We start from the raw sequence: 16,192 nt of genomic DNA, 5'->3' as shown, positions 1-16,192 counted from the left end.
GAACTGACACAGAGGAAGCTGGAAGGAATTGGTCCTTCTCTTCCCTCTGGAGGAAGGAGAGGCCATTGGGCGGGGAAGCCAGGTAAGCCGCCTGCTCCTACGCTCTAGGGACTTCTGTGAACAGCTGGTCAGGAAAAGACGAAAACGGAAAGGTAGATACATTCACTAAAATTTTTCAAAGTACAAAAAAGGTGACAATTCTGTCAACAGATGGACAAATATTCTTAGGAAGATGCTGTCATACCGCAATTAAAAATGAGAAGAAAAATGTCTCTGCCTTTCAAAAAATAATCTCAAATGTAGCAATCACCAACACGAAGCAAAACCACACAGCTCTGTGAAGAGAGGAAGAAGCTGCAGGAGAGAATAAAATCTGAGCTTGCAGACCTGAGAAGAGAAGAAAAACTGATCATAATTTAAGACAAACCTGGTGAGATCCTAAGGGGGAATCCAAATACTGCAGGAAACACAGTGGCCAACAGAGAAAAGAGAAATTCGGGGGGGGGGGAGGGAAGAAATGGAAACTCACAGGAAAGCATATTGATTAAAATGAAAGCGGAAGACGTATCGAAAACACAAAACCCCAACCAGGTGAAGTAATGTCCACAGAAACACCCTGGGGACCGGCAACCCTACTGTGTTCCATCCATCCTGTCCCTCCCGTGGGCTTGCACCCTGTGGCTTTATCCCAGGAGCTTGAAAATACATTTTCTTTAATGTGACAATGTATTTTCCTTCATTAACTTTATTTTCATTTTCCTTTTCATCTTTAATTTTTGAGCATTTCCTTGGATTTTGTGACTTTTACCTTTTTCCTTTCCTTCTTCAGCATATCAAGACCCAGCTAATTTTAAAATCTGGTTGTGTGTGTGTCAGTCTGGCATTAGAGATACTATTTTATGGACAGGAACCTGCCGTCTCTTCTAGGTACCTGATAAAAGGTGGCTGGTGACCTGCTTAGGTAAAGGTGGATTGTTAAGAAACAGTCTATGTTTAGGAGTGCCTGGGTGGCTCAGTGGGTTAAGCCTTTGCCTTCGGCTCAGGTCATTATCTCAGGGTCCTGGGATCAAGCCCCACATTGGGCTCTCTGCTCAGTGGGGAGCCTGCTTCCCCCACTCTCTCTGCCTGCCTCTTGGCCTACTTGTGATCCCTCTCTCTCTCTCTATCTGTCAAATAAATAAATAAAATCCACCCCCCCAAAAAGGAAACAGTCTGTGTTTAGACAACTGACTAAATATATCAGAAGAGGACCAGTGTTATCCCACATTTTACATCGGATCATCTAAAGAGAGGATCAAAGTTTAAGAGTTAATATTAATAAAAGCCTGAAATTTTTAAAATGGTAGAATGAGTGTAGAACACTGGAAAAGTACAGACCCTTCTAACCACTAAGCCAAATGTACGAGGGCAAGACAAACAAGACGCCACGAGCAAAGTCAAACAACCATCTATTAGGAAAAATACTATTTGCCATTCATGTGATTTTTTAAGGGTTTCTATCCTGAACTTATAATTAACATCTTTGAACTTATAAGAGCACTGACTCAGTAAAATGAAGCCAAAATGGTGCATAGTGAGTTTATTGACAATAAGCACACAAAAAAAATCTCAACATCCATGAGAGACCTTAAATTCACTCTTAAAAACAAAAGTAGTTATTAAACTATCCTAAGATTACTCTATCTCACTGATCAGATTGTCGAAATCTAAAAGATGAGTAGCGTGCTGTCGGTAATGCCATTGCAAGAGAAGCACCACACAGAATATAAATTAACATAAGTCCAGAAATGACAAGTGTTGATAACGATCAGAATTAGAAATTCAATATCTTTGGAACTCAACAATCCTGGCTTTGCCATTCATTCTGGACCTATCCCTGCTACATGCAAACTGATGATTTTACATTGTAACAGTGAAAGATTAAAGCCATTCAAACGTCAGTAGGAGACTAATAAATACATTATACAGCATAATATCTACTTGCACAGCATTCAGCTATTATAAAAGTGGAAAAAGTCTCCAGGATGCATATTTTAAGGGTAAAGAGCAAAGCAGCAAAAGGAATGGGTATGGTGCTACCTTTTGCATAAAAGGAGAGAAAAAATAATGTAGATTTCTACTTGCATAAAAAGCCTGTGGGCGGATACACATAAAACAAATAAAAATGGTTATCTGTGGATGTTGGAGGTGGGGCTGTGTGTTGGGTAGGTGGAAGAGAGACACAGTGTGTATTTTTTAACACGATGAGTATATATATTTGCTAATTCTACAGAAACATTTTTTAATCTCTCCATTTCCACAGGACAAAGCTCCAATTCCTTTTTTAAAAAATTATTTTTATTGACATATAATGTGTTATTTGCCCCAGAGGTATAGGTCTGTGACTCATCGAGCTTACACATTTCGCAGCACTCACCCTAGCACAGACCCATCCCAATGTCCATAACCCAACCACCCTCTCCCTATCCCCCCATGCCCCAGCAACCCTCACTGTGTTTTGTAAAATAAAGAGTCTCTTATAGTTTGTCTCCCCCCTGATCCCATCTTGTTTCATTTTTTCCTTCCCTACCCCCAACAACCCATGCCCTGCCTCTCAACTTCCTCATATCAGGGAGATCATATGATAATTGTCTTTCTCTGACTGACTTATTTTGCTAAGCATGATACCCTCTAGTTCCTTCCATGTCTTCACAAATGGCAAGATTTCATTTCTTTTGATGGCTGCATAGTATTCCATTGTGTATATATACCACATCTTCTTGATCCATTCATCTGTTGATGGACATCTAGGTTCTTTCCATAGTTTGGCTATTGTGGACATAATAGCCGCTATAAACATTAGGCTGCACATGCCCCTTCAGATCACTACATTTGTATCTTTAGGGTAAATACCCAGTAGTGCGATTGCTGGGCCATAGGGTAGCTCTATTTCCAACTTTCTGAGGAACCTCCATGCTGTTTTCCCAGAATGGCTGCACCAGCTTGCATTCCCACCTACAGTGAAGGAGGGTTCCCCTTTCTCCACATCCTCTCAAACATCTGCCGGTCCTGACTTGTTACTTTTAGACATTCTGACTTGTGTGAAGTGGTATCTCACTGTGGTTTTGATTTGTGCTTCCCTGATGCTGAGTGATGTGGAAAGCTCCAACTCCTGCACTAAATACCCAGCCTACATCCTATCGGACTTCCTCGCTTCCACCACCCAGTCTCTCTAAACCAGATGTCACTCCCCCGACGGGCCCCGTGCGGGCTATTCCATGCTATTGCTTAGCCACCACTCCTACTCTGAAATGCCCTCTATTCCTCCTAACAGTCTGAGGAACCCATTTGTCCCCCAAACCACCTGGTCTTCCTTGATCCTCCCCTGCTAAGGAAGCCACTTCCGCTAGCATTCACCTAAAATTTGCTTGTTTCACTTGCTGGATTTATTACACTCTGCCTGGTATCATAATGCATGATTAAAACAAAGGTATTTTTACTATCAATATGTTGAGGACAAACACGTGAAAAATCTGCAAATAGGAGGAAACTACAGTTACATAAGGAAATAGCTTCACAGTATAATGAATGATCACGGTCAAAATACTCCTGTAATGGGGTAGAACTGAGCAGTTTAGAATCACTCACTCACACTCTGGCCCCTTGGATTTTGTAAGTGTTCATCTAGGGTTTCAGCTCTTTGGCTAAGGGTTTCTGCAGCTTCAAAGTAGGTTTAGACTTTAAACTTTGCACTCAGTTATTTTGTTTTGGTTTGGTTTGGTTTTACATTTTTATCACTTCTATCTTCATTTAGGTTTACTCACCCTTCACAGTCTCTTTCCACCCAGAAACATGGGGAAGGTTTCCACCAGAAGGCAGGAGGTATATACCGGGTCAAGAAGAAATGATGCTACTCCTGCTTCTCTGGGTAACATGCCAATATCACAGGGCTGCTCATTTCTCTATCAGTTTAGCAATGTTCTGAGAGCCTTACAAATTCATGGCTCATTCTTGTGTTTCCTCTTTTTGCTGTATCTCCTTATCTTGAAGCCCCTAAGTCTGACATAATCCCTTGAGCTAATTTATTTAAAAACCTAGAAAATGGTATTTTGTTCACCATGGCACTTCTGCTACCCAGCTCTCCTTGTCTCCTGCCCCCAACCCAACATAACATTCTTTGAGGTTCTTAGTCTTACATTCACACAATCTGATAATCTATCTCCATTATTAAACTCTAACATGCTCCCTGGCCCACGTCTAAACTATCCCAACAACTGTGTAACCCTTCTACTTGCCCTAGAGCTAGCCACATGGCTCTTTTCTTTCTCTTTTATCATGCCCTTAACCAAGCACTGAGTTTTCTGGAGCCTCAAAATATTTGACAATCAGTATTCCAACGTCACCTATAAGGGCCCAGAGGACACTGGAACTGAAACCATCCTTGGGAAGAAGGCTTGCTCCAAGTTCCTAGCTGAAGTTCCTACTTCAGGCTCAGTTCCTAGCTGAACTCAAGGGCATTTATGGCAGATGTCTCTGGGCTGGCCCATGATGTGGTTCCAGTTTTCCAGTAAGAGGACTCTCTTCCTCAGTGATAAAATCCCCATTGGAATTGTGTGGTCCTTTCTTAACTTTCAAAGTGAAACAGGTTCTTTCTACCAAATACACACATATGCACACACACACACACACACACACTGCATTCAAATATCAGAGGATGCTTTCTATACCACTAGCAGTTACTAACCTTATACGGAGAAACAGTGGAGCAGGTCTGTATCAGTCAAGGCCTCCAGAGAAATAGGACTGATCATGGAGGCTGAGGAGTCCCATGATCTGCCATCTGCAAGCTGGGGACCCAGAACGCCAACGGCATCATTTTAGGGCCTCAGAGGTGAATAGCAAATTCACCCTCCTCTGCATTTTTGTTCTATTCAGTCCCTCAGTGGATTGGATGGTGTCCACCGATGCTGGGAAGGGTCACCTGGTTTATTAAGCCCACCCTCAAAAACTAAGTCAGATGCCAACCTTGTCTAGAAACACCCTCACACACACACCAAATGACGTTTAACCAGCTATCTGGGCAGCCGTGGGCCAGTCAAGCTGATGCCCACAATTAAATATCACAGAATCTCATCTTATTTATTTCTGCACCTACCACAGATTCTGGGCCACGACCATGCACAGCAGATGTCCTACGAAAGTAGGGAAAAAAAGTGAATGGTAAATGGGTGTCCATCCAATCGCCGACCAACCCTTCTTCTGTCATTCAGATGCAAAACCACATGCTGACCATCTCACACCAAGTACTAATCCAATAACGTATATACATTTTTCCCCCGGGGAGTGGGGGAAATACTCTTTTATTGGTACTTCACCACTCTCTCTCTGGGGAAAATTTTTCTTCCTAGAAAGTGTGGAATGCAGACACATCTTTAAAAGAATCTCTCAAATCTGAAAAAACTTTAAAGAAGAATTTCCTTGGAAGTGTGGATGCCGGATACCTTGGGTGAGACGCAGCAAAATGTGACTGCGTCCTCTCTTTGGCCCCATCAAGGGAGGTGGATTTTAATTTGCTGAGCGGAAATCCCTACCAAGTCTGCACGAGTCAGTGCCACGCTGTCCTCGCCATGTGTAGAGCGAGAGGCTGGTACCTCACCCGCGGCTCCGGCATCGTGAGAAGAAATTTCAATTCCAACCTCGGCAGGAGGGGGGCAACGTGGTTTGGAAGCCTCCATCTTGGTGGTCCGCACACAAAAAAAAGAAAATTCCTGACAAAGGGTGAAATTTCGATTTCTCATTACAGATGGGCTCACTTTTGATGATTCTACAATGCCGCACGAAGACCCCATACGGTTTAACTTTTAGAAACAGAAAAGCAGATTTTCCTGTCTTTAAAGAAAGCACCTCCTAAGACGTATAAAGGATTTTTCTTTCTATTGTTAAATGTTTTGCTCTTTCAGTAAGCCTTGTTTCTCTCTTACCTCTGTCTCCGAGCTGATTTTCATTTTAAGAGGAGAAACAAAAGTGTTTCTCAAAGCCAACAAAGAGGTTTAGCACATATATAGCTTTATTCCAACAGGTGTGTCTTATCTCAAAGTCTAAGAAAAACAGCATTATGATTTACTGTGGGTGAAAATCTAGCTCTGTGCAACATCTCTGAAATAAGGATGTTCCCCTGCAGCCACTTTCACCACGTGAAAGAAGCTTTATTTGGTATTTGTCATTACAATGGGGCACTCAGTGAGTTCCATAATCAAAAAGGGGGAAAAAAAATCACTGCTGGTTACAAGAAAGCATTAGATTGCTTCATGCACTCAGCCATCTACATGAGGGAGGCATTTCTTTCTTTTATCTTTTCTATCGGACAGTCCTCAGAATTAAGTGAGCCCATGGACAAATCGTTAGTGTCCCAATCAATGGCCCACGTGTGGGCCTGCCGAGTAATGATGGGTACTTAGAAAAGAAATATTAAAGCCAAGGACTTTGTGAGGATCTCCAAGTTTGCAAGAGATATAATTGCTAAGCAAAGTTGGAAAAAACACAACACAGCACAAAATATCATTCCTCTTTCTGGCTTACAAATAATGATCCTTTTTTTTTTCCTTTTTTACCAGGGACATCTTCTGGATGTCTTGTTATATAACATCTATGAAGTTTTAACAGACTTGACCAATAAGCTTATTTTTCTTCTCACTGTAGATGATTCCCATGGCTTGGAACCCACTGCCCAACACCACAAGTTGCGAAAACAAAGGCTGGCCTACCTTTTATGCAACTTATGTGTCTGGGTTCCACAACAGAGCAGACTCGTGGTCAGCAGTTGAAAGAGGCAAAGTGCAAAGGAAAGGTCATGGGTGGGCTGAGGTCAGATTCCGGTAAGATCTGGGGGGACACTGCCTTGCACAATAAGGAGATGGGAAAAGAAGGCCAAAGTCAGTTGTGGATGTAGCAGACTGAGATAGGACTAGGAGTCTATGATCATACTTGGGTCAAATCTAACAGAAGGTGACTGGGAGGAGAGGTCTGGGAATCCGAGTGAAAAGCACCTCCATCCACCACAGTGCATTCTGCTTGGAAGAAGGTCAGCATCTCCGGGCTGGCCCAGCCGTCTCCAGAGCCTGGTCCTCTGGACCTGCTCCCACCACCATCAACTAGACATACTCTCTCGAATGAACATGGTAGTGTTTCAAACCTTCATACCTTGGATCTAGGAGAAATAATGCTCAATCGCCCACAACAGTAATATGCAATTAAGAGACAGATCTACGCGACCAGCTGAAAATCACCTCCATAGTTGGTGAGCACCGAAACAAGGTGTCATAAATAAGGCTGATAGTTTAGTGTTTACGACACATTACACTTCAGAGTCTGCCCCAAGCAGTCATTACTCAATGAATGAATTACCATTCGCATTCTTTACTGTCCACCAAAGGGTACTTCTGTTGAGCGTTCTGTGACAGTAATCCGCCAAAAAACACTACTTGGCAGCCAAGAGCAAGGGTCTCTGGTTCCCAGAAAGAACCACATCCCTCTCGGGGAGCTCACGGCATTACATTAGCGGGTTCCTCACTGCAATACTGCACCTGGTAATACCGACAATTATTACCTCTAATACACTTCAAACAGCTCCTAAATGATGCACCACAATAAATGGAGCTGACCAGGCTTGTGGGCTCAATCAGTCTCACCCTCTTGTTAATAAACATTGGAATGGGCAATCGTACCCTTTAGGGAAGGGATCTTAATGGATGGCCAGCCATGGATCAGAATGTGAAGCACCAAATTATGCACCAATAAAACAACTCTGCCGAACAAAACACGTCACTCCCCGATCCCCGCAGCAGCTATACGGCATCCTCTGATGTCCAATTCAAAACGGGACTTAAATGAGAAGGTTTTAATGGGTAGGTTTGTTTTAGTCTGTGTTTTTGCAAATTAACCTACCATAGGAAGCATCTGTTGTGGGGCCATCAGAGCCGTCACCCTTCTTGCTTTGTTTTGGGAATTCCCCAGGCCAAATATTTCTGTCTCTATTCTCGAAATAGGCAAGTGTGTTTGTCTGCTCCTACCAAGCTTTTCTGTCTAGAACCAATGGACGAAAACGTTAATAATAACGGTGTTTCTGGAATCGGTGGTCCAAGATTTGGAGCTACTGTCCCAACATCCTTTTGCAGCAAAATCACTTGTTATAAACATGAGCTCTCTGAAAAGGCAGTAGAGGAAACATTTCTCTAATGCACATAATAAAGTTTCAGAGCAAAAATGATTCCAAACTCCAAATTTACTATGGAAATGGATTGGAGAATGTAGCTTTATGGATGATAAAGATGAGCATGTTGCAATAGAAGCTAATATTCTCATTCCTATAATAGACCTATAAAAAACGCCCATCCATAGAACGTTGTCTTCGTGTATCCATCAGTTTAAAAAGGAGTTCGTCTCATCACATAAAATTCCAGTGATTCAATCTAGACCTGCAAGCTGACATGAGCTCAGAACCTCCAGGTACGTTAGGAGGGGGGAGAAAAGGATCGTCATCAGGATCCCACCCGTGTAACAGCTCACATCTAGTTCTTCAATGAACAGTCACTACGATTCAATGTATTAATTATTAAATGGGATATATAATTTCACTTTAAGAAATTAAAAGAAACAAAAAGACATAAAAGGGAAGAAACCCAGGGTATTTCCGCCTCCACCCGCCCCCTTGACTGACCAGCTCTTTGATCCTGAGTGGTCACACCCTTATGTGGCACATGAGCAGGGGCTGCCTGCGTTCCTCACTGACATCAGTCACGGCCCTGGCCATCTGGTGATTTCTTGTGATAAGCTGCATGATGTTTTCCTCGAGGTAGACAGGAATCTAGTACCTATTCAGCACCCCAGCATCTAGACCTTCCTTTGACCCATTGCCTCTGGCCTCTTGCCACAAATATTGATGATTGCTGCCTGATTCCTACTCTGATTTCCCAAAATCTCTTACCCTCCTGAAGATTTACAAAGCCTACACACTGCAATTTTTTTTTTAAAGAGCCTAAATATTTATTAAAATGTACATGTTTCTCATCAGACAATGAAGGCATTTTCACGCATTAGCTAATCTAATAGCTTTTTCTTTCCCATATTTTTAAAAACTCAATTAACATATAATATTGGTTTTGGAGGTAGAAGTCAGTGATTCATCAGTCTTATATAATACCCATTGTGTTATAGAACACTCATCGCATCACAGGTGCCCTCCTTAATGCTTATCACCCAGTTACTCCACCCCCAGCCTCCCCTCCAGGAACCCTTAGTTTGTTTCCTATGATTAAGAGTCTCCTACGGTCTGTCTCCTTCTCTAGTTTCATCTTGTTTTATTTTTTTCTCTCTTCCACTATGATCCCTTGTTTTGTTCTTTAAATTCCACATATCAGTAAGATCATGTAAGTCTTTCTCCAACTGACTTATTTCACTTAGCATAATACCCTCTAGTTCTGTCCATGTAATTGCAAATACAAGATTTCATTTATCTGATGGCTGAGTAGTATTCCATTGTATGTGTATGTGTATGTATGCACATACACATTCCACATCTTCTTTATCCATTCATTTATCGATGTACATCTGGGCTCTTTCCATAGTTTGGCTATTGTGGACATTGTTGCTATAAACATTCGGATCACTACATTTGGATCTTTGGGGTAGATACCTAGTAGTGTAATTACTGGGTCATAGGACAGCTCTATTTTCAACTTCTTGAGAAACATCCATACTGTTTTCCAGAGTGGCTGCACCAACTTGCTTTCCCACCAACAGTGCACAAGGGCTCCCCTTTCTCCACATACTCGCCAACATCTGTTGTTTCCTGACTTGTTAGTTTTAGCCATTCTGACTAGTGTGAGGTGGTATCTCATTGACACTGCAATTTTTTATGCCACTAATACTTAGCACACACTTCTATAAGTCACACAGTAATTGCTAAAATGTAACCCTCCCTCACTATACAGATCAGGAAACCAATTTACTTAAAAGTCATGAAAATGGCATTAGAAATGTATCTACAATGTTTTCATCTTTTCTAAGTCCTATAACATACTATAATACAACATAATATACTGCCTATATTCCTAGAACTTTGCAATCTTCAAAGTATTCTTAGCTTATCTCACTTTATCTTCAATATAAACCTATGCACAAGGAAAACATGACAGTCCCCTATTTTTAAGTCTGAGGAAAACTGTGTTCATCCAGAGAAAAAGTAGGACATAGTGGCTACAAGTGGTGGCAGGCTGTGTCATCAAAGAGAACTGTAGTTAGATCCCGACTCTGTCCAACAGGAGACTGTGAGCTCAGATGTTACTCTACCACTACTGATTCCATTTTCTTATCTCAGAAATACAAAAAGTTAAAATGTGATATTGAACTATTACCCACTTACTAGAATGGCCCAAATCTGGGACGCTGTCTACATCAAATGCTGGAGAGAATGTGGAGCAACAGGCAATCTCACTCATTGCTGTTGGAAATGCAAAATACTGTCACCAACTAAGGAATAGTTTGGTGGTCTCTGATGAAACTAAACACCCTCTCACCATATGGATCAAGCAAATGAACTCTTTGATATTTACCCAAAGGAGCTGAGAACATGTCTACAGAAAACCCTGCAAAGGATTTTTATAGCAGCTTTATTCATAACTGCCAAAACTTAGAAGCCATGAAAATGTCCTTCTATAGATGAATGGATCGACTGGGTCCATCCAGACAATGGGTTATTATCCAGCACGGAAGAGGCATAAGCTGTCAAGCCATGAGAAGACACAGAGAAACCTTAAATGCATGTCACCAAGTGCCTGTCAGTCTGAAAAGCCTACATCTGTATGATTGCAACTATACGACACCCTGGGAAAAATAAAACTATGGAGAGAGTAAAAAATGAGTGGTTCCCAGGGCTTGTAGGGAGGGAAAAATGAATGGAGGGGGTGCAGAGGGCTTTTTAGGCAATGAAACTCCTGGATGATACTACAGTGACGGATACGTGTCATTATACGGTTATCTAAACCCACAGGATGTACGATACCAAGATTGAACTCTAATGTCAGTTGTGCACTGAGGGTGATAACGGTGTGTCCCTGTGGGTTCATCACTTGTAACAAATGCACCCGTCTGGGGGGAGTGGTGTTGTGGGAGAGGCTGTGCGTGTGTGGGTGCAAGGGATCATGGGAAACCTCTGTATCTCGCTCTTAATCTTGCTCTGAACCCCAACCTGCTCTAAAAAAATAGAGTCTTACCAAAAATACCGCAAACCAACTATAGAGGATTACTATAAGGATTAAATTAAATGCTGTATTTTAGAAAATATGTTGTAAGCCCTTAATAAATAGAAGCAGTTAGTTCTAAATCTTACTCATGAGTAAAGACTCTGCACTTTTCATGTTATTATTTTTTTCTTTTTTAGGGGCAAGGGAAGGGCAGAGGGTAAGTGAGCAAGAATCTCAAGCAGGCTCCAGCCCAGCATGGAGTCCGACGTGGAGTTGGATCTCCCCACTTCTGAGATCACGACCTGAGCCAAAATCAAGAGTGGGACGCTAACCGACTGGGCCACCCAGGGGCCCCTTTTAACTCTATTCTTGTCACAGTTCCCTTGAATCATATGCCAAATACATTTCAATTATTCAGTTCACATTTGGTGAGAATCTACTAGGTCCTGAGACATTTTAGGAACCAGAGAGGACACATTCTAGAATGCCACATGCAAGCTTGTATATACTGTGGACAGGAAGACACACGAGGACCAGCCCCGGGAAGGGAAGACCTGGTCTTGGGCCTTGGCTGAAAAGGAGGAAAAGTACTAAAAACCATAAAAATAAATTTTAAATGAATATTTATCATAAATTATTCATTTTTAAGGAGTAAAAACTAAAACCATAAAAATAAATTTAAAATAAATATTTATCACAAATTATTCATTTTTTAAGAAGTAAAAATGTGGATTTGGGGCTGAAACAAGTTTGCACATGTATTAGCCCCCAAAAGCTAACTTTACAAAGCCTATTAAATATATGCTGGGAATTATAGACCTTCCCTTATGTGGAACTAAATTGTGAAAGGATCCCAGGATAGTACATGTAATCAATCCAAATGACTTCCTGGAGCGGCCGACGGTGATGTTCAACAGCATGACTGCATCTGTTCCCTAAGGGGACGGTGTGCCATTGTAATATGGTCAAATAGGGGCAGGAAGAATAATTACAAATAATGATTTTCTTTCATTCTTCTTTAGAATTAACCCCAGCATATTTGTAAATTGAACCATGCTTTGAATTGAGGGAAGTTTTCCCCAAGCAAATTCAAAACCCAAAGAACCACTGTATATGGCGGCTCAGGGGACTGCGTTGGCCAGCGACGCTTGGCCCTGAGCAGTGCTCAGCCTACATGGCCAAAGAGCAGGCCCCAAACTCAGTCTGCCCTGCCACATGCTCTATGCACAACATTATAAGTCAATTGCACAATGCAATTTTTAAAAATGTCTTTACTACATCCAATCTTTAGGAGATGCCCTCAACTATTCAAATCTCCCTGGCATGTCTAGCTAGTCATTCTAACTTAAAACAATGTTGCAGTTACTCCTTCTTCATACAAAGATCCGTAAGTTAGAATGAACAAGTTGTAGAGTTGTAGCTTGGGGATCAGCAAATGACGTCACGGAGGCTGAATGAAGTTCGCACATAAACTCATTACAGGCCACGGTGCCCAAATCACGGGCCAAAGCCGGTCCAGGCACCCACCTTCCTCTCCAGTCATTCTGTTTGCACTAACACCTGGAATTCTCTGTCTCTTGATTCACACTCCCCCAACCTGGTCAATGACAACAGTTCTGGCCAGAACAGCTGATTACTTTTGCCCAAAGTCATGAACATAGGGACAAACTCTTCCAGGGAAAGTAAACTCCCATTTGGGGTTTAAAAGACTCTGCTATCCCTCAGTGGATTATCCCTGGCATGTACCACCATTCATGAGAATATGAATGCCTCAAGACGTGGCCTGTAGCCCCTCCAACGTGATGGAATCCTGGCCTTTGTCAACATCGCACTGGTGAGACATCCTTCTTTCTGTGTAATACGGAATTGCACTGAAAGAGCGCCAAGATACCAACCGCTATGCTCCTCCTTTTCTACTCTTTTTCTTTTTTTAAAAGATTTTATTTACTTATTTGACAGAGATCACAAGTAGGCAGAGAGGCAGGCAGAGAGAGAGGAGGAAGCAGGCTCCCTGCTGAGCAGAGAGTCCGATGTGGGGCTCGATCCCAGGACCCTGAGATCATGACCTGAGCTGAAGGCAGAGGCTTTAACCCACTGAGCCACCCAGGTGCCCCTTTTCTACTCTTTTGTAGGCTGGTATGGATGCACAAAGTTAAGATCATTGTATCAGTATTATGTTAATATTTACTGGGCACCAGATAGGTACAAGGTATAATGCTAAGTACCTTACAGATGTTAGCTTATTTAATTCCAATACATAGGCTTAACAGATGAAAAAAAACTGAACAGAAAGAGATTAAATAAATTTCTGAAGGGTGGGCCTGGGTGGCTCTAGCAGTTGGGTGTCTGGCTCGTGGTTTCGGCTCAGGTCACGGTATCAGGGTTGTGCTAGCGCAGAGTCCGCTTGGATTCTCGGCCTCTCCCATGTTCCTGTGTTCTCTCTCTTTCTCTCTCACTCACTCTCTTTCTCAAATAAATAATTTTTTTAAAAATTTCTGAAGGTGCTCAGGTACTAAGTGCCAGAGCCAGGATTCCAAACCAGAGCTCCCAACAGAATCTGATACTCTTTGACCTGCTTGCAAGTCAGCTGTCTCTCATAGCTCAGCCTCTCCACCTGTAACGTGGAGACAGAGCCCCTGCCCCATCCTCACGTGATCCCTGGGACTGAGGAATGTTTCTAACAGGTTCAGCAGCTATGAAAACTCAAGAAATCATTCCTCTGAACTGGCATAATGACTAGATCGATTCCGACACGAAGGGCTTGGGCACCCCCTGTGAGTGTGGACAGAACCCAGGGTTGACCTGTCTAGCCACATATGCCAAATACATGACCACGGTCTCGTGGAGGATGCCTAAGTGACACAACGCCAATATGTAGCTGAAAAGTTTAAAGAGCCAGACCAGCGGGTCATTCATAAACCAGGGACTCCAAGGGCAGGACAAGTGTCAGGCTCACACCTGAGACTTCTGTCCATTAGGTCTCTGACCAGAAAATAATGAAACTGTGACTGGGTTCTAATTTCTTCATTGAGATATTTTCTTATGTGGCACTGAGCAACAGAAATCTTTCCATTGGCCTCACCTGAAAAAGGATCTCTTTTCTCTTGTTAGTGGCTGGCCTCCAGCCTCCGCGAGAGCTGGTAAGACCATCCTTGCATGAGTAACACACACAGGCAAATAAATTTTTTATCTGAATTTTCCTTTGACAGCTCCATTCTGAGCTGATCTGATTTTACACGGAAATTTTTATAGAGTAGTTTACAATTTGCAAAGCACTTTCAAAATACTCAAATTATAATTCACAGCAGGTCTGTAACACGGAAGAACAGGGAATAGTAACATCATTTCTCATATAAATTCTGAAGTTTCACTCAAGGAAGAGACTTTCTCCACATGACACAGTCATTTAAAATCAGGGGATCCAGGGACACAAACTCTGGGCTGCAAGAACAGGCTAATTCGCAGAATTAAAGAGTAGAATGGGGCTGGAGTAGTCCAGGGCTGGAGGCAGGGGGAACAGGGAAGCTAATCAATGGGCATAAAGTTTCCATCAAGAAAGATGTAGGACGCCTGCGTGGCTCAGTCATTAAGCGTCTGCCTTCGGCTCTGGTCATGACCCCAGCCAGGGTCCTGGGATGGAGCCCTGCATCGGACTCCCTGCTCGGCGGGAAGCCTGCTTCTCCCTCTCCACCCCCCCTTGCTTGGGTGCCCTCTCTCACGGTCTCTCTCTCTCTGTCAAATAAATAAATAAAGTCTTTAAAAAAGAAAAAAGGAAGATCGATCAGCTCTAGGGATATGCTGTACACATCATGCCCGTAGTCAACAATACCATATTGTACACTTAAAAATCTCTTAAAAGGGTAGATCTCAAGTGTCCTTTCCACGAGAGCAAAGCAGATCAGAGAGGAGAGGAGAAGAGAGAGGGGAGGGGAGTGGAGGGGCGGGGAGGGGAGGGGAGGGGAAGAGACGAGACAAGGAGCTCCTCAAGACAAGGGAAGGAACAGGCAAGACAACTCAGAGGCTGCTGAATGTTCACCTCCTTGAGATGGTGGGAGTGCGGGGAGCCATGCACAGGGCTGGAGTCCAAGTGAGTTGAAAAGAGGACCCTACAAGTGGCCACCACCCCACCTGTCCTGTACCCGCTCCCGTTTGTCACACTAGAAATGGAAAACCCACTTGCAAACGGGGCTGGAACAATATGGTGGAGGCAGGCTAGCTCCACCCTAGGGAGGGGTTGGAGGGAACAGGAAGGATTTGGGAGCAGCTCAAACATTACATCATATGGGAGGAGACTGAGTGTGATTAATGAAAGAAAATGCTGAAAATAAAAGAAACACAACAGACAGGGTTAGACAGAGTTAAGGAGACGAGATGCTACGCAGGACCTTGCACAAAGTTAAGAAGAGAGACTGACAGAGACAGAGCGAGAGAGAAGGGGAGAAGTTACTCAGACCAGAAACGTCAGGAGCAGCCAGGACGACGCGTCTGCGTCCACGAAGACTCAGTTGTGTCTCGCTGAAACTAGAGGAAGCTGGAAACATCCACGCCTGCGCTGCCCCCTTACAGAATGCTACGTTTTTGCGTGAGGATTTTTCCTTTTCCTTAAGCATGGCCTTTACCCTACGTCCTCTGTGGTCTTGCTTATAAAAAAAAGACAGCACACGATTCTGTGATTCATTTGCATTTTCTGGCAATCTCGTTGCAGTGATACTGCTGATTTTCCTTCTTGGGGACAGCTGCTGACAGTGAAGTCCTGGCTTCTCTGGAGAGTGAGTCGGGGACGGTCCGGAGGGCAAGCCTGGAAAAGGCCCTTTTCACCCCAGCCAACAGCTGCCCACACCCAGGTCAGTGCTGTTGTAGCCAAAGGACAGACTGCGAGTGACTGCAGCGAGCCCCTCCCTCATCAAAACTTCCTAAGAATATCAATTCCAGCAGTTCTATACTTACAAGTGCAAAATGATATTTGCAGTAAA

This window comes from Mustela nivalis, assembly GCF_964662115.1.
Source record: "Mustela nivalis genome assembly, chromosome: 20".
Classification (NCBI taxonomy): Eukaryota; Metazoa; Chordata; class Mammalia; order Carnivora; family Mustelidae; genus Mustela; species Mustela nivalis.
The sequence above is the reverse complement of the archived record's forward strand: the minus strand, read 5'-3'. Positions refer to the sequence as shown.